At 36.8% G+C, this 19,610-nt stretch overlaps 2 long non-coding RNA genes across 2 annotated transcripts; both read left to right on the forward strand.

Annotated features, from left to right (window-relative positions):
* Window positions 1-9,272: 9,272 nt before the first annotated feature.
* Window positions 9,273-16,547, forward strand: LOC137410194 (uncharacterized). Its single transcript, XR_010981015.1, has 3 exons — window positions 9,273-9,346; window positions 15,228-15,374; window positions 16,074-16,547. It is a non-coding gene; the product is annotated as an uncharacterized lncRNA (long non-coding RNA).
* Window positions 16,548-17,133: 586 nt separating this feature from the next.
* LOC137410196 (uncharacterized) lies at window positions 17,134-18,680 on the forward strand. The gene is made up of 2 exons (XR_010981017.1): window positions 17,134-17,312; window positions 18,127-18,680. It is a non-coding gene; the product is annotated as an uncharacterized lncRNA (long non-coding RNA).
* Window positions 18,681-19,610: the final 930 nt, after the last annotated feature.

Genomic DNA, 19,610 nt, shown 5'->3' on the forward strand with positions numbered 1-19,610 from the left:
TAAAGGCAGCGTTTTTGTCAAAGCCCTCCACCCCATGGAGCGGCAGAAGGAACTCAAGCACGTCATCCCAGTGACCATCAAGAATCAGCTGCCGGAGAAAAAGTCCATCTTTTGAGAAAACACCTACAAATATCACAAATTAATATGAGAGCAGAATCAAAGCACCTGAGAATCAGAGCGTTTCCATGATTTGAATAGATTTGGAGTTGCTTCCACTCCAAATCACAAGAACAGACGAATCCAAACCTATTCCAGACCATTTCGCTTCGATAAATTTATGTGAAGGTATTTGCCGTGGGAGTACTATTCAGTATCACAGAAATGCTGACTGCTGATGGATCGGATTTGATAATACTCAGCTAAGCTCTCCCCAGTAGAGGTAAAAAATATTTCAGCGTACTTCACACAGCTATGCGGGTATCGGCTACAAAAACATTCTACTGCTTCTCCATACTATTTCATCTGGACCTGTTACTTTCATATTAATATTTACATGCGAATGATGGGTTGCTCATATGAAGATGATGAAATAATTTCTTATTTTGATCTGGCGATTGGCTACTCATGAATTGAAAAGTGACCCTGATATGAAAAAAGTTAGAAAAACTCTAACAAGTTTTATTTTGAGGAATACATCGCTCATCTTGGAATGATCTAAATAGTGCAACTCCGAATTGATGAAATGGTAGGGCAATTCCTAACCCATTCAAAGCATGAAAACACAGAAGAATCGTGAATGAGACATCTCATTCCTGTTCAAAGAGATGGTCACCTAGACGATGAAAAATCAGTAACAATAAAAACAACCTCCTTAGTTATGCGAAAGATTTACACTAACATAGTCAAACATAGGACATAAAAGGTTAACTTGTTCTGATAATTTCTTGAAAACTAAATAAACTGAAGTATTGTTACAACTTTTCTTGCCCACAAATCAACTTACTAGTGGTACGTCTACTAGTATGCGCATGAAAGTTCAACATGAATTTCATAATTAGAAATTCCCTGTCATACAGCCCACGACCAAAATGATATTGGAAAAAAGAAAGGGTACTGATGGTTGAGAAATGCAATATTGGCAATCAAATGGCACTGCAGTGCAATAGGATAACTGCAATGGTAGCTGTAATGTACTGGGCATTATTATGTACAACAGACAACAACAATAAAAGGAAAATATTATATATATCTCTCCTCTGCAATAGGAGAAATGCAATATTAGAAGTAAAATGCACTGATATTATTAGAATAACCAATATTATTAATATAGTAATACAGTAATAATAGAAAACCAATGCACGATTTTGTTTACATTTCAAAACGTCATAGCAACCAATATCAAGAAGTTGTGATATTTATCTAGATTTTTAGAATATCTATTTAACAAAATTATTTAGAAAAAATAATAACAGTAACATACTGCCCAACATCGGTCACTATACACTTCGATCTTGTAAATTCGAATGATTATTCTTATAATTAAATCTTATAAAATCGAATAATTATTTTTATAATTAAATATTGTAATAATCTTATAAGAATCGTTAGAGAAATATCATTGTCATTTCCTTTACTTTCACTGCTTCGAACATCAGTTGGAATACCAAAGTAATCATTGTAAGTGTCCAAAATGTCAGTTACTTTGAAATCGGCAAAAAAACTATTACTTTTCAGTACTTCTACGTTAGTTATAGAAACCTTCAGCAATTGGACAATGCCATAGACTGGTGAAATGTGCACGTTTTTCTCGTAAAATGCACACGACTTAATAGTTCTACTCTCTATCGCGCGGCCTTGTCGGCGTTTCGTTGTCCGGTCTTAACTTTGATGAAAAAAAGCTTGTCAAAGTTTTAATGACGATTTTAGGCTAAATTAATCTGTCCATTTATGTATAATCCGATCAGATGGGTTAGTTTTAGGATATTGTCTACAAATTTCAAAGACTTGGCAATATATTTAAAAAGGTTTATACGTGTTTTGTATCGTTATTATACTTAATCGACTCCATTGAAAAATGGTTAAATTGTTGATGAGATTTCGGTACAAAGGTTTGCGACGGCTGTTCATAAATAATTTTCGTGAGTTGTGTGCACATACGCATTTATCATAAAGCTCTCAAACAATCGCTTCGCTCGTGGTTGGTCGTGGGATAAGTGGTATTGATACAGTGGCTGGGTTGCCTTCCGCACAATGTGCAGTGCTAGATGTTATGAGAGTGTTGCTAAGGTGTATTTCGCAGTGCAAGGTGTAGTAGGAATGTTAGTAGTACACCATACATACATCCTAAGCACAATTTTTGTGAAAACTCATCACAAAATCAAATATTGAGTTGACTTTGACACAACCACAGCACGATGGCGAGATGTGAATGCTGTCAAAGTTGAGTACGAGTGGGCAAACAAATTGATCACAATTAGCTATATGGTTGAAATGCAAAAATCTATTTCGTTTTTAACATATTATGTTATAGAGAATACAACACAAAAACCTCAATTGCATCGATCAGAATTGTGATAATGCCAGACTGACTTCCTATTATGAAAGGATGTGAGAGTAGGAGTATCCTACATGAACTGGCTAAACACAGTATGTGAAAAATGGTACACAATGCAGTATAGAGGCTTGGAAAGTCAGGATTGTCAGCTGGTCCACAGTATCAACTTCATACTAATCAGCAGTTGCAGTACACAAGCAGTTTCATGTTATGAAGAATGTGCATTCAGAGCATGCGTGCGTGAAGTGGTGGTTGTCAGGTAATGCTTCATAAAAGTGAATGCCCAATATATAGCAATGGGCAATGTGAAACAGGAGCACAGTAGCAGTGGATGTCTACTGTGAATTAGAAAGTTGTAATGTATTGCAAAATTATTGCGTACTGCACTTCGTTGACGCAGTTCCGTTCTAATGCATCGTAACCCTGTACTCTGGTGTACAAGAGAGTTTGTGATAAATTTCCTTCTCACACTGTAATGTACGATAAACTGGGTTGACAAAACTACCTTTCAACCTCAAGAGAAGAATGCACCACATTTTCTTTTCTCATCCAAGGCTAGCTAATCGCTTGGTGCACATCAAGGATATGCCAGAAAAAGTATTTTTTCCACATGACAGGACAAGCAGATGCCCAAGTGTTCTATGTACCCTGTTTAATTTATAGATATAATTTAAATTATTTGTGACCATGTTCTATGAGCTTGGCATCTAACCAAGCTAATCTTACATTTAACTAAAAAGTTGTTTAAGTTACTGCATTATTGTACAACATCGTCTAAGTGACCGTCTCTTCGCGCAGGAATGAGAGATCTCGTGGATCTCAGGTGTTGCATGAGAAGTAAGAAGAGTTGGCTAGCCATTTAAAAAATCTAGACAACAGATTTTAAGATTTATCTACTGAAAAAGTATGTGAACTAGCTTACAAATACAGCATGGCTAATGACTTGAGTATTCCACCAAGCTGGTCAAAAAACAAGAAAGCAGGTGAGCCGGTGTTTAAAATGTAGCAACATGTGTCTACTTGGATTAGATCTACGCTAAAAACATCCAAAGTAACTGTGACTAAGAACAAGACAAAGAAAAACTAAGAAAAAAGAGCAAACAGATTCTTCATCAGAGGAAGAAGAGTTAGCCCAATAATTATTGTGTTCTGATGAAGAAAGTCCAGATAAAGATGAAAGTAAAGATGTACCTCCTACTAGGGACAATATTAACATCAATAATCATGTTTTAGTTTGGTACGGAATTGGCTAAGGTTGACTTGCAACAAAATTCACATTACAGTTATTTGGTATCAAAAGACCGTATCAAATATAGATGATCGCTACTTTACAGTTTTGTTTCGACTTGAACTAATCATCTAGTCGTAATCTGATCATGTGACCCATACTTCGTGAATAATTTTTGCAACATATTTTGATTATCACAGGTGACCAACAGGCTCGTCATGTTTACCAGACAATGATATGTACTCCTTCGAGCTAAGGTTGAAAAATTAAATAAATTCTCACGGTAGGTTATAAGTTATCAGTGCTGAAAGAGACGGCGTTACAATGACGATGAAATAGACATGTGAGGACAATAGACATGGTTTCATTGAATGCATGAAGTATATTTGTGAAAATATTTCGACGAATGAGGTTGCGTGAAAGTGTAAACAGAAGCCATCTGGTACAACTACGTCCCATTTGAGCCGTTTTGGAAAGAGATTCTAATTTATGGCGGTCTCGTAATGACCGCGATTAACTGTTCGTTTTTGAGCTTTTAAGAGTTTGTAAATCCATTTCCACCTATTTTGCAACTACAACACAGCAGAGTAAGACATGGTGAATGTTTTGATAGCAAATAACTGTAATGTGAATTTTGTTGCAAGTCAATCTTTAATGTTTATTATGCAGGAAGAGTCATGAAATGTAATGAAAACTCAGTTACCATCAGTTTCATAAGAAAAGCTGGAAACTGCTTTGTTTATCCAGAGGAGGAAGACGTGTATGATGTTGACTTTGAATCTATAGTTATATTTTTTGGGCAGCCAGTAAACACTGGTGGGACTCTGAGGGTTAGAAATCGAACTACATTCAGAGTAGATTTATCTGCTTACACTGTAAGATAAACTATTCTCAATAACACTGCTGATAGAGACTGTAGGCGACACACTTTTTACTACATTATTTCACGATAATGCTCATACGACTTGCTCCCACATTTTATGTTATAAACTATGTATAATTAGTTCACCATGTTCTGTCTTAGTCATAAGTCAAATTTAGTTAGCCAATTGTCACACTCAATGTTTTAAAACAGTTAAAAGATATCAAATATATATTATGTGCAATCAAATCACATATTTATTGCTATGGCTCACTTTGCCCCATTGGGTGGCTCACCTTGCCTCGGTAGTGGAGCAAAGTGAGCCAGGTGTAAAATGTTGCAAAAACAATAAAATCTCGCGATTGATCCAAAGTGAATCATTACAATTCAAATACAATAATAACAACATGTTAAATTTTTATAGACCAAGTTTAAGCTCAATTCAAGCAGTCACTTATATTTTATTTGAGAAACAAACCAAAATTGGCTTACTGTGCCCCGTCTTCCCCTACAAAACGATAGTGATGAGTGATTACGTTATCTCACGGTGCACAAGACCAAAAACTGTACTAGTTATTGTGTAATAAGCCAAAACGGTCAAATGGTGTAGATGTTGGAGTGTCTGTCTACTGAGCTAAATGTGGTGAGTTCAAATCCCATCTGGTGAAATCCTTTTTTCATAATCTACCTGTCTCTTCAGACAGCCAGACAAGGCTGTGATCATACCGCATTAAGATTATACGGCATACAATTATTATACAATATTATGTAATTATCATACAAGTATTATATAATATTGTGTAATTATCATACAATTATTGTACAATATTATTTATATATTATATAATATTATGTAATTATCATACAACTATTATATAATATTATTCAATTATCATACAATTATTATATAATAGTTACATTATTATACAATTATTACATAATATTACTCAATTATCATACGACTATTATAAAATAATGTAATTATCGTACAATTATAATATAATATTATGTAATTATCGTATAATTATTATATAATACTATGCGATTATCATACAATTATTATATAATATTATGTCATTATCATACAATTATTATATAATACTATGTAATTATCATACAATTATTATATAATTACCACACTGTAATAGCGCGAAGGTCAGAAAAGAATACTATTACTTGAATTTTAACTTAGTTTTCAGCAAACTTGTTGGTGGAAGGTCTGACGGAGAGACAAGCCTATGAATGGTTTTAGACATGGTTTATGACAACGAGGTATCCCTTTCAACCAGAACCATATTCAGGACATACCATTAATGATTCCCGACTTTCTCTCTCCAAACATATGAGGGCAATATCAACCTGTTTATTTGCTAGGTACTCCTCTATTATCTTGATGATTTCCTTGTCGCCGAGCTCAACCGTATGAGAGAGTGTCATGATGAGGGAAGATTAAACTCTCACGAATCGGAAAATTAAAAAATTAGCGCTGTTTCTACATCGAGGCAGCACCATCCTGTAGAGATAGAAGTAACAGTCTGTGTAATAATTTAGTGAGAAGACACTCAGACTTTAGAAAGTCAAGGTAGAAACACTGAAGAAAGATTGTCAGAGGTCAATAACACCTAGGAAAAAATGTTTTTAAATATTTCAGTGTCTTTGGCTGTCATTCATACTCTGTGTAAAACTGCTAGTAGCTTGACTTCACCAACTTACACGTGGTTTGTGCGTATATTTTTTATATGGCTGTTGAATGCAAGAAATATAAGAATTTCTCAAACTAAAACATGTAGACTATTACAATCAACAAGCAACAGACATATCTTTCAAAATAGGAGGTAGATGCTACCTATTCAGACTTGAGATTGGCAAAAATTGTAGCCGAGCCCTTTCAAGTCAGTACCTGAGCCTGTTTCATACTTTGTATCGAACAGATGTCACAGCAAACATAGTACCGTGTATCAAGCCCTTTGCAAAACCAAGCTGAGTTTCAGTAAAGCGATTAAAACTTGTACATGAAAATGTTTCACCCTCGTACATCGTACAGAACTCACGCAAAGGAGATACCAGATATAGAGAAAAACACTGATTCTGGAAAGTGAGAGAATGACCACTATATAGAGTGAATAGAAGATATGAGCTACGAGATCGTACAACAAAAGCGGATGACAAATTATATTTATGATGATGAGAGAGAGTACGAATAAAAATAGCTCACAGCGCCCAGCTTAACATGAATATATATATCAAAACATAAAACAATCAAAAAACTTGATAACATAAAACCTACAAAAAGAATGTTTGGATCCTTAATAATTATAAGCAACTTACATGAAATAATAAGCAAATATATAAATAATTATACTCAATACAGTTGACTATCGCAATGATACAGCAACCACAATATATTTCCTGAATGACCTTCTACTAACTTAATGTAAATTATGTAAATTTACATATACATATATACATGTACTTTACAGCTTGATCTTATGGCATATATACAGCTAGATAAACGACTATGAATATACGGATTCCGAATAATTATAAGCAACTTACATGAATTAATAAGCAAATATATATATATATATATAATTATATTCAATACAGTTGACTATCGCAATGATACAGCAACCACAATATATTTCCCGAATGACCTTCTAATAACTTTACATATACATATATACATGTACTTTACAGCTTGATGCTATGGCATATACAAGGCTAGATATTTAAAAGTGACTATGAATATACGGATTCCGAATGATTATAGGCAACTTACATGAAAGGACAAACAAGCCAGTATGCAATCCAGCTAAATACTGTTAAGATGAAATGATTCAACTCCAGCACCATGGTGACCATTGCACGAGTATATAACTATAGAAACCTACGAGAATACGATTATGAACCCCGGGGTGACTAGATCACAACTGATCGAGGGATAATTGACATTCCTCAAACTGGGACAAATTTGCCAAACGATGGAAAGCCATCCAATAACTGTCGCACAATAAGACTAGCTACTAACTAGCCGCGACGAGACACTGCATTAAGAGACCGCCACACAAAATGTACTCAGTGGAAAAACCAAAAACATGACACAGAGGCGTGTAACCAATGTTATTGAACTGAGATGAGGATCACTGCTGGGAAAAACTGATAAAGACCGAGGGCTACGCACAAAGCAACCAATAAATGGCAGATTATTAGGACGGATTCGGCATGAATTTTTAAGCTAGGGTCTGGCTTCACCTGACGGCTAATATGTGTCAGGGTTTAAAACGATATATGACCAATCAGCAAATATGAAAACCTAGAGCAATTGCTATGCTGCCGGAAATATCAAGTATGGGATTTGTCCAACCATCACAGCTGATGCGATGTGAATGTATGGGACATCAATTGAATTGGGAATTCTCTGGCCATTGTAATGAAGAGCTTAGGAATGAAAACATAAAATTACAACTAAATAATGGATATTATTTATCAACACCACTTAATATAAAAGAGAGTAACTGGCTACAACAAATACTAACAGGTATTCAACGAAGTCAGCAACTCTACAGAGTGTCAAGCACAAGGAGAGGGATATCAACAATATAACAGGAGGCAGCCAGAATTAGGACTGTTGAAACATTGTAGCAGTCAGCATACACCAGATCAGCAACAAATAACATCTGTCAATTTATTTTAGCTTCAATTATATTAAGTTTATATGTTTTTCTGCCCTGTACTTCAGTCTCTTACAGCTAGGAGCCTTAACTGTCAAAAAAAGACTCTCTTTGGCATGTTCTCCATCTGGTGTTGACGCAATTTCTATGATTGATTTCTTCCAATTCTGAAGTTCATAATTTTCAATTGACATTTTCTAATTATCGAATCTTTTAATGTCCTTTGGCGTCTTGCTGCTTGTACGTATTACATGCTTATCCTGTGGTCTGGCTACATTCCCTATCGGTATCTTGTTTTCACAGTATTTCCATACAACAACCTTCTCTAGTACTTGAACCAGTAATGATCAATTCAGTTCCCACAAGCTAAGCAAAAGTGTGTAAACTGAATAATATAGTCAAAATAGATTAAAATGACAAAGCACATTCAACACTGATGTCGTGTGTGGATTTGTGTTAGTTTTTAGTTATACATAACGTAAATTCTCCATATCCACCCATGGGTTTTTAAGCAAGAGTTGCATAAATCAGTTATGTAGGCTAAGTGTTTTTTATTTGAGCTTTGTAGAAACATGGTTACTCTACAGTCAATGTGATGGAAATAAATACATAGTCGCAGATTACCTGCTTTTTCCTGTACTATGGTGGTACTTTTCGGTTGTAAACAACAATTGCAAACGAAATGCGCGCTTCAGCGAACAATCCATTGGTCATGACCCTAGCATTAAGCTATTCTAGGCGTAAGGTGCCGGTGCGTATATCGATATATCATTGATATTCGTACGTTATCGGCTAATAGCCTATAAGCTGCCACGATTACTTATGTTTACGGTGAAAATAACTACATGTATGGACGATTGTTTGCATGAGTGTAAGGATATTACGCTATGCGTTAAAGTCTATCAAAACAATTATTTATTGGAAGGGGTCAGGTATAATTGCAGTGGCTCAAAACCTGGTCAGTTTCTGGGTCGTTTTGTAGGGGCGGAGCTTAATCCAGAAATACAAAAGCTTTAAAGTTAGTCGAACCACTGCAAACGTTTAGTTGTTGATAAATCGAGTAGTTATCTATTCGTTTAACAAAATATCACGTAAGCATCTTTTCCAAGCAAATTTTTAATTACAAATATGAGTTCTTTTAGCAAAATAACATAGAGTATTTACATAGCTGTTTATCGTAGTTTTTTCTTGTTAAGAATAAATGGTAACACGCTCACAAAACGGAAAAAATCTTCTCAAAAATACACCATTAGTTATTCTGTATTCGTTTATATTTGAAAAATAGTTATATATTTTTTTAATATGAATACACTTTTGTAAAGCGGTATTACATAAAATATTGAAAAGTTACGATTATGTTCTGAACAAAGAAAATGCATATTAAAACGGTTGTCCACTTTGTGAAGAAAACTCGCAAGAGTAGGGTGGGGACAACCCCTAGCTCTAGATCTCTGCGCTTTAACCAACGCTACAACCTGCTGAACCCAACAGGAGGGAGCTGAAACCAACTCATTTATGCTCTGCTGAACCCAACAGAGTGCGCTGAACCCAACGCTGCTGACTGTACAACCTGCTGAAACCAACAGGAGGGAGCTGAACCCAACTCGCTTCCGCTCTGCTGAAACCAACAGAGTGCGCTGAAACCAACGCCGTAACCTGTTGAAACCAACAGGAGAGAACACAACTCTTGTAAGGATAATTATTTAATTATCCTATTTATTTGTAGTGATTTTGTGTGAGCTTGCTGTTAGTGCCGACTATAAACGATATTTCTCCAACAATAACGACTTTATTATAGTAATACTAATCATGCATCCAATTCAAGAGCCACACCCAAGCTGAACTGCCTAAAAATTAGTGGCAGTATTTATATTACATAAGCGATTGGCCTAGAGATTGACGGTTATCGTTCAAACCGACCAATCATATAGTCTTGCTGACTGCCGAGTTTCTAAGAATTTTCACATACAGAACAATAAAAAATTATTGCTAGACAATGAGCCACTATAGCATAACAATCTAAACACTAACAAAAAGCCCAGGAAATTCTACATATACTGGGTAGCGAACAGTAAGTGTAAAAAAACATTAAGACATATTTCGATAACGAAAAGGGCTAATTACAAAATCTTATCTCGAGAAAACGTAGAACAAAAACGGAAACAATATTGTTTAAGTAATCTTAAACCACTAACAATTAATTATAACAGAAACTTAGAATATTTTGACATGTAACCATGAACATAAAAAATGTCTTCCAATGAGTGAACGGTAAGAAATAAATTATAGAAGATTGTTCACTGCGTAAAAGCCTTAATAAATGGCGTCTGTTATCTTTTCTAGGTCAACCACTATCCCAGAAGTCTCTTCTCTATATACGGTATATATATTGGCTACGTCACATTTTCCCTTTGATCAGTTCACCATGTTTTCTGCGACGGGTGTACGGAGCGCCTTGATGAGCCTGACGTCCATGGGACCGATAACATCCAAATAAGACAACTCTTCGGAGTTATTCCCCCCACGGTCTTTTTCATGGCCACCACTCCTTTCATAGAGTTTGTTCTTTAGAATATCTCGCTTTATTTTCACGTTTACAACACTATCCTCCCCTAAAACTTCATTCTGTCCCAGAATGGCATTACTTTTATGGCAGACATCTAAGTGGTAGTCCGGTAGGTGCTGACGTAAGTTAGTAGGCTGAGTTGGCGGAATAGTGCGATCCCCCATCTCGGATCTCTTCGTGTGCTCCTGGAACAGAGGGCCGGGTTGCTCCATCACCTCGGAGTCAGGAGGGCGATCCGTTGGCTTAGGTAGACGTTCTCTGCATATTCTGGTGGTGCTTAGTCTAATATCACTTTCATATTGAATAGGGGTTCCCCCCTTGCACTCTATTTTAAACTTCCGGTTTGTCAGATACTTGCTGATGGTGCAGAGATTAGCATCTCTTGGTTTAAGTTTGGTGCTGCATCCTTTTCCCGTGAAAAATGATTTCAATGAAGCTTTGGTTCTGACAGAAAAGGTGGCGGGTTCATCTTTCATATCATCTTGGATTTTCCACTTCTGTATATAGAGCCTTGTACCTCCTTTATACAAATTGTGCTGCTTTAACTCCTCTACTGGCTTTTCAACCTCAGCTTTCTGTATCGGCCCCAGCCGATATGCTAGCTGATTAATAAGCGGTCTATCTTTCATAACCGAGACTTCATGTTTTACTACTTGGTCGCCACCAACATCACCTTTGCTGGAGCTGAACACTTTCTGATGTTTTATCAGCGGTGTGTTGACTTGCTGTGGTTCCATTTCTGGCAGAGATTGCGTCCAACTGGGTAAATGTTCATTGAAGTGTTTGGGGCATTTAGTTCTATTGCAGTCCTTCTGAAACTGTTCTTGTCTTTCCACAGGCATACAGACGGCTACCTTTCTTCCAGAAGGTAGATGAATAGGTTTATCGCTTGTGTTCATCACACGAATATTGACCTCTTGCTCTGTAGGTTCACACAGCGATGTGACAACCTTTAAGCCCAAAACCTTGTGTAAAGTTTTAATGCAAGCTGGCCCTGACGTCCACTTTCGACTAAGCCTTGCCAACAATAAGCACTCAGTATTTGGCGAAACAACTGTGTTCCTTTTGACCTGCACATTCACCGAAAGGGGTTCTCCGTCCTCGGCGCAGCATGCAACTTCGGTGCCCTTACAACGTAGCTGCGAATGACGGAAATCCATCTGACATTCTTGATCCTCCAAGAAGTCTAACCCTAGCAGAATGTGATTGTCCACATCAGATACTACAAACTGATGTTGCAGTTGTATCGGTCCCAGTCGAAATTTTAAATTCGTCATGCCTTCAAGCAAAATCTGCTGCCCATTTGCCAATATCCCGCTACCTCGCACAGGTAACAACTTCGAGTAACATGAGCTAGGCAATGTCTCCAGCACTTTCTTCGGAAGTACGGACTTTGTACAACCACTGTCAAGCAACATGACAAATTTTTGTTGGTGTATCCGTACAGGAACGTAGTATGCACTGGTGAGCCAACATGCCTGTATCCTAAGTTTGCCCACATCACAAAGTTCAGGCAGTATGGGCATTAGTTTGCCTGAACTTGGTCGTTTCTCGATGGCTTTGGCTTATCACAGTAACGAGCAACATGGCCTCTGCCATTGCAGTTGTAGCATCGAACTTCTCTCTGAGGCTGTTGGCTTCTCATTGTCGTCGATGTTAGCTGTGTCATCATTGCTTGCTGTGATGCCGCCATTTGCTTTTGCGTGTCCAACATCTGCTGCATAAAATTACTCTGCATTTCTGCAAAATGTTTGAGCAAAGCTGTTTGACTCATTTGCATTTGCTCTGTCAGTTCTTTTTTTAATTGTTGGACATCTTCTAGCTCTACTCGGTGGACATTTGTATCATATTCTACCATATCCTGATACTTCTGAATAGTTTCTACAGCATCAGTCATGGTGCTGGGAGGAGATAAGCGTAGTGTCCAGGCCAGCTGTGAATTAGGCCGAATTGCTGCAATCAACTCACGCTTGGCTTGCTGGTCATGCTGATAGCTATCTAGCTCGGGGAAAGCCTTTTGAACTAACTTCTGTACCTTTTCAGCATAATGATATATGTTGTCCTTTGGCTTTAATTTCATAGATTTTAATATGGCGCTAGCTGTGTCTGTACTGAGCCCATATTGTGCCTTAAGTTTATGGCAAACTTCTTCATAGGTATTGCCACCAACACCTCTGGTAGCTGGGCCTTTCAATGCCAATGTTAACCGTAGCCTACATTCTTCTTCACTCCACTGATTATGTTTTGCCACTGCCTCAAAACAATGCAAAAACTCTTCCACATCACTTGTGCCATCAAATGAAGGAGCAGGAATAGGCTGCATGGCTACTTTTGCAGGTATGTGCCCTCTTTCCATCATACTAGTGCATAAATCATATGGGCCGTCCTTACTTCTACTCTTGCGCACCATGTTTGGATTTAAAAGGGTTTGAGAGAATTGCTTCACTATTATCCCACCGCTGCCACCAGTGAAGAAAACTCGCAAGAGTAGGGTGGGGACAACCCCTAGCTCTAGATCTCTGCGCTTTAACCAACGCTACAACCTGCTGAACCCAACAGGAGGGAGCTGAAACCAACTCATTTATGCTCTGCTGAACCCAACAGAGTGCGCTGAACCCAACGCTGCTGACTGTACAACCTGCTGAAACCAACAGGAGGGAGCTGAACCCAACTCGCTTCCGCTCTGCTGAAACCAACAGAGTGCGCTGAAACCAACGCCGTAACCTGTTGAAACCAACAGGAGAGAACACAACTCTTGTAAGGATAATTATTTAGTTATCCTATTTATTTGTAGTGATTTTGTGTGAGCTTGCTGTTAGTGCCGATTATAAACGATATTTCTCCAACAATAACGACTTTATTATAGTAATACTAATCATGCATCCAATTCAAGAGCCACACCCAAGCTGAACTGCCTAAAAATTAGTGGCAGTATTTATATTACATAAGCGATTGGCCTAGAGATTGACGGTTATCGTTCAAACCGACCAATCATATAGTCTTGCTGACTGCCGAGTTTCTAAGAATTTTCACATACAGAACAATAAAAAATTATTGCTAGACAATGAGCCATTATAGCATAACAATCTAAACACTAACAAAAAGCCCAGGAAATTCTACATATACTGGGTAGCGAACAGTAAGTGTAAAAAAACATTAAGACATATTTCGATAACGAAAAGGGCTAATTACAAAATCTTATCTCGAGAAAACGTAGAACAAAAACGGAAACAATATTGTTTAAGTAATCTTAAACCACTAACAATTAATTATAACAGAAACTTAGAATATTTTGACATGTAACCATGAACATAAAAAATGTCTTCCAATGAGTGAACGGTAAGAAATAAATTATAGAAGATTGTTCACTGCGTAAAAGCCTTAATAAATGGCGTCTGTTATCTTTTCTAGGTCAACCACTATCCCAGAAGTCTCTTCTCTATATACGGTATATATATTGGCTACGTCACATTTTCCCTTTGATCAGTTCACCATGTTTTCTGCGACGGGTGTACGGAGCGCCTTGATGAGCCTGACGTCCATGGGACCGATAACATCCAAATAAGACAACTCTTCGGAGTTATTCCCCCCACGGTCTTTTTCATGGCCACCACTCCTTTCATAGAGTTTGTTCTTTAGAATATCTCGCTTTATTTTCACGTTTACAACATTTGTTACCATTCTGAGAGCCTAAAATGATTCTATTTTAATTCACTGTAAATATTAGTATTAGCATCTCGTTAGGCATTGATTGTAAAAATGAAGGCAACAGAAGACATCAGTTTTTTATCTTTACTGTATTTGCTGCAAGCACACACTTTTTTAACAACTAACTTTATATTACTACCAAGTCTCAACTGTAGGACATTTTGAAGCAACGACAGTATGTAGCTACCTAAGGAACAACCATTTAATTGTGTATCTCAAATTTTATTTGAACTTGTTACTACAATGGTGCGCTGTCAGTAGCACCGCCAGGCCTAGGCTGTATCTCATCTGTTTGGTTCACAAAAAGTGTAGGAGAGGAGGCAAGGTAAAGCAAGTTTTTGTAGTCTTCTGCAATGCAGGGCAGTTATATTTTTGGACTAGACAGCCTGCCTGTGATCAGTAGTCCTCAGTAGTCAGAGTCGCTTACTGCTTGCAATTTGTCTTAAAAAATTAATTGAAATGCACTGCATATTCATATTGCTTCAAGACCTCAGTGGGTCATCATGTATTCATAACTGACTTTTTGTATTCATCATTTCATCTTCTATATAGACCTACCTACAGGCCTCCCGTGCCTGTAGTCGGCAATCATGTCGGTAGGTTATCGAAGCCTCGATAGCTGAATGACATGATCGCTGACGACAGTCAACTTCTACGAGGAGCCTGAGGGCCTACCAAATATATATTTTTAATTGCAGTGCATTTAAGCATTATGCCGCTCCTTCTTGCCTCATTGTTAGACGAGTCTGAGCAAGCTATCAAAGCCCATGAAATCGAATATGGCAACAAGTTTTACACAAACCATGAGGACGGCATATTCAACAAGCATGAAAGACTTTTTGAAGGTAATCTCATATCCTTAAAGCACTTTTTCTTCACTGCCTAATTTGTGATCTTGCGTTAAAAATGAACATTTTATACCTCGGATATTTTAGTGTAATATTGATGTTGAAGTGTAACCTTGATTGTAAAATGTAGGCCTATGCTTGGTTGTTGTGCAATAGAAGTACATGTCAATAGTAGCTTATATGTTTTTATGCTGCAGTTTGATGGAGCCCTTTTTGGTTTATTTTTGTACCATGTGATCTATGACGTCACAGGCCCTACTTGAAGCAGAGTTGACACAATTTTCATCAGTTCACTAGCAACTCACACTGGATACACACCATCTAAGTCTCAGCAATAAAGGATTACTCTCTATAGACACTCAACTTTTAAGCTTAATTTGACGAAGTGGATATTCGGGTATATACAGACATGCAGTGGATTACGATCAAGCTTATAGTGCAGCCTTGATTAGAAGATGGACTTCAGTGTACAAGCATTGGCATGCAATTGAGATGACATTAAAAATCATTGTATATATTAATAACTACAATCAAGCAAGCAATAAATGTATCAAGCATCATATACATGCAGCAGTTAGTTCCCAATTGAGTGTTAGCAATCAAGTAAGGCTAAAAACCTACAACGTCTTCAGCTAATGAATCTAAAAAATCTGTACCATGTTTCTTAATTTTAAAATTTTATCTGCTCTAATTTAGCAAGGTGAAGATATTTGGAGAGGTAAGAACGTCATCCATGACAGTCAAAGCTATTTATGTATGTATGGCGAAGAAAAAGAGTATGGCGAAGAAAAAGAGTATGGCTGCATGTACGGCCCTGAAAGACAGCAAACCCAGAAGGAAAAGTACAAAGAACAGCGGAGGGTAAGTTACCGGTACACCAAGAATATTTTACTCAGCCTATTATAAGGGATATTTTTGGACAGCAAAACTCGGTCATTGTATGTCCAATATATTTAGACAGGGCTATCCTTCCATGTCTTTGCAAATGCACAGATAGTATAGTATGGATTTTACATAGAGATGATGAATAATATTTATTACTTTTATGGATTTTAAATTGTTTTATTTCTGAAATAGCTATCTTGTAACAAAAGCATGCGTGCACATTTATATTCTTGTAAGCCAAAATCAGAGAATGCAGTAAATCTAAGTCTACACTACTGTGAGGGTTGCGACATGTCTAAGCTGTATTTGATACTTTGCTTTCGGTCTCACAGTACATCAAAGTTCAAAAACATTTTCTCTTCTTTTATTCATCTACACTCTCATAGAAATTTGGTAGAATTGCAAAGAAACACAGACTTGATTGGAATGCTCAGATACCATATCCTTGACCCAATAGCCAGTGAAGTTTACGGCAATCTGTCTCATTTTTCTTGAGAATTTCTCATCGTGAGGCCTCACACATGCGCCAGATAGTATTATATCGCAGTTCACACCTTTGGTTAAACTTGGACGTAATATTTTATTTTACATTGAATATTTCACACCTAAAATTTGCAAAAACAATCATTAAAAGCAAGATAGAATCGTGCAATATTAATTATGGTTAAATGTGGAATTTCATTGGTAGGCGAATCTTCAAGCCATTTATAGCCCTAGATTAGTAGCTAGAAAAACGTGAAGTTATAGTAGGATAATGCAGAAGAACCCTTTGTGTAGGCAGGATTAGGTTTCAGAAACAAATTATTTGCTGCCAACTGCGATATTTGTTAAGTTGCCTGTTCACACCCAGCCAAACGTTCGATTCCTCGAGCATTCTGATTTATAGCTCAAGATAAGGAGGAAACGCAGTGCTTGCTCAGGATGGGTAGGAGTAAGAGCAGAGGCTATGTGAGCTTCCATAGATGTGGGGAGCATCTACGAAACGCCACAAACGACAGCATTATAGATGTAACTCAGACACCTGATGTTACTTTCATACCTAACAGTCCGGTGAGTGGTAATATTCAGTAACTCAGTTTTAAAATTAGAACCCTGTTGCATGATGCTTTTGTGTCACTTTAGTGTAAGTGCTCAGTGTCTGAATTGGAGAAAGTTGTGCAGCGATGCTCCCAAGTCTTTGATTCCAGATTTGTAAAGCATATCAAATCGCTGGCATGCGTTTTGCTCCAAATCAAATCACTTAGAAGGGTGACTGCTCAGCTTTCAAATAAAATGAAATTAAAACCATCATCCACTATGTAATTGATGGTTTTAATTTGATTTAATTTACAAACTGGGTAATCCATTTTTATGGTGCTTTAATGCCAATCTCATGATTGGTGATTTGATGTAATGTGCAAATCTCTAATCAGGATTTGGGAGCATCTCTGGAGTTGTTATCAACTCTTTGAGAGATTGATAACAAGGTGCCACAACACCATCCGATTCATAGACTGAGTACTTGGACTAATTTCGCTGTTGTCTTGTACAAGTCAACTCTATGGGCTAAGTCAGTTGAGCAATGTAGGATTGGAGAAGATATATGAAGTCAGGAAATAATTGTGAAATAAAACTACTGTAAAAACAGTAATAAAGTCAGGAACTAGCAAAAGCAGATTTGTCCGGTTCTTTGAGATCGCCAAATTACCTTCCAGCTAATCACAATGTCCAATGTAACTTTCCAATCTACTTCATTAAATTAACAAATAGTATTCTTGTCAAAGTCAAAAATTGTCGCAAATAATGCCACTTGAATACTGCATTCACAGTACTTTACAAGTTCAAGGAGATGTAAATACACATGCTATGATTGTTTTTATTTTAGATCAAGGATCTCCAAGAGGAGTTTGCAGGGAGTAAGAAATGGCAGAGCAAAAATGCTTCCTGACGCTTTCTAATACAAGCAATATCTAGATAGGCATAGAGCAAGGTTGTTCCCCATAGCTGTGGGTGAACTGGCAATGAAGGGAAGTCACGCCAGATGGCATCTGGCGTGCCCTCTACCTCATTGCCAATTCATCTGCAGCTATAGAGAACAAACTTGTTCTAGATAGGAATACTTTTATATGCAAAATCTCGAACTGTTTCAGCTTGTACTGTGCTCAATTTTGAGTGAATATATTGATCAAATTAAAACATACCTACATACATAAAACATTCAGGATTTTTAACACTGATTTTTTTTTACATAAACCATACTTATATTCACTTATTTTCACATATCTACATGTAGTATATGTAGCCCTTTTCTACTCTGTTATTCTGTTCTCATTTGTGCTTGTTAAAGGCCTTTTATGGCTTTGGTGCTGATGTGGTAGTAATTAAGTTATGTGCAACATTTTCTTTTTATATCAAATAAAGTAAAATTATTAAACTTTACGATTTATCATGATAGATTCGTCCGATAACTAAAACAACCTACTTCCCATCATTGTTCCAGTGGTCCATCACCAGACATTTTGTCATTGCGCATCGACTTTTCAAACAATGTATGTTGTACAACATCAGCAATGCCAATAGACATACATCATGCTGAAGGTTTTGTGTGTGCTGCCCTCTGATTTTCCAGAATTGGCTACATTGTGCTTGTGGAGGTAACGGGAAAGCTGCTAACAATGATGCACAACAATTGCCACATGCATTATTTATATTGGAGCAAGAAAATACATCATCATGCCAACAAAAAGAAAATATTTTTTGCTCAACAAATCAAGAAAATTTTTTTGGTCACACAATGCTGTACATAAATAATAAATATATAAGCAAATTGACAAATGAATACCTACAGAGTGCGGTCATGTTCAAAATCTAAACAAAGTTAGTTGTTGGAGAAGTCGGTGTTTGTAGTAAAGATAAGATAGACTAATGTCTTCTGTTGCCTTTTCACAATCTTTGTCTTACGATACGCTAACATAAATAGTTACACTAAAATGAAATAGAATCTTCTTTAGCTCTCAGAATGGTAGCCAAAGTAGACAATTGTTTCAATGTGCATTTTATTCGGTTAGAACATAATCACAAATATTCAATAACTTATATAATACCACGTTACATACATGTAAGTGCAATCATATTACAACGTATGTAAGACATTTTTCATACACACTGTATAAACGAATACCGAATAATTAATGATGTATTTTTGAGAAGATTTTTTTCCGTTTCGTGAGCATGTTACTATTTCGTTTTAACACGACAAAACTACGATAAACAACTATGTGAATACGTTATGCTAGTTTGATGAAAGATCTCATATTTTTAATTAAAGATTTGTCTAAAACGATGTTTATGCTTTATTTTGTTACAAAA

This window comes from Watersipora subatra, unplaced genomic scaffold, assembly GCF_963576615.1.
Source record: "Watersipora subatra unplaced genomic scaffold, tzWatSuba1.1 SCAFFOLD_41, whole genome shotgun sequence".
In the NCBI taxonomy this organism is placed as follows: Eukaryota; Metazoa; Bryozoa; class Gymnolaemata; order Cheilostomatida; family Watersiporidae; genus Watersipora; species Watersipora subatra.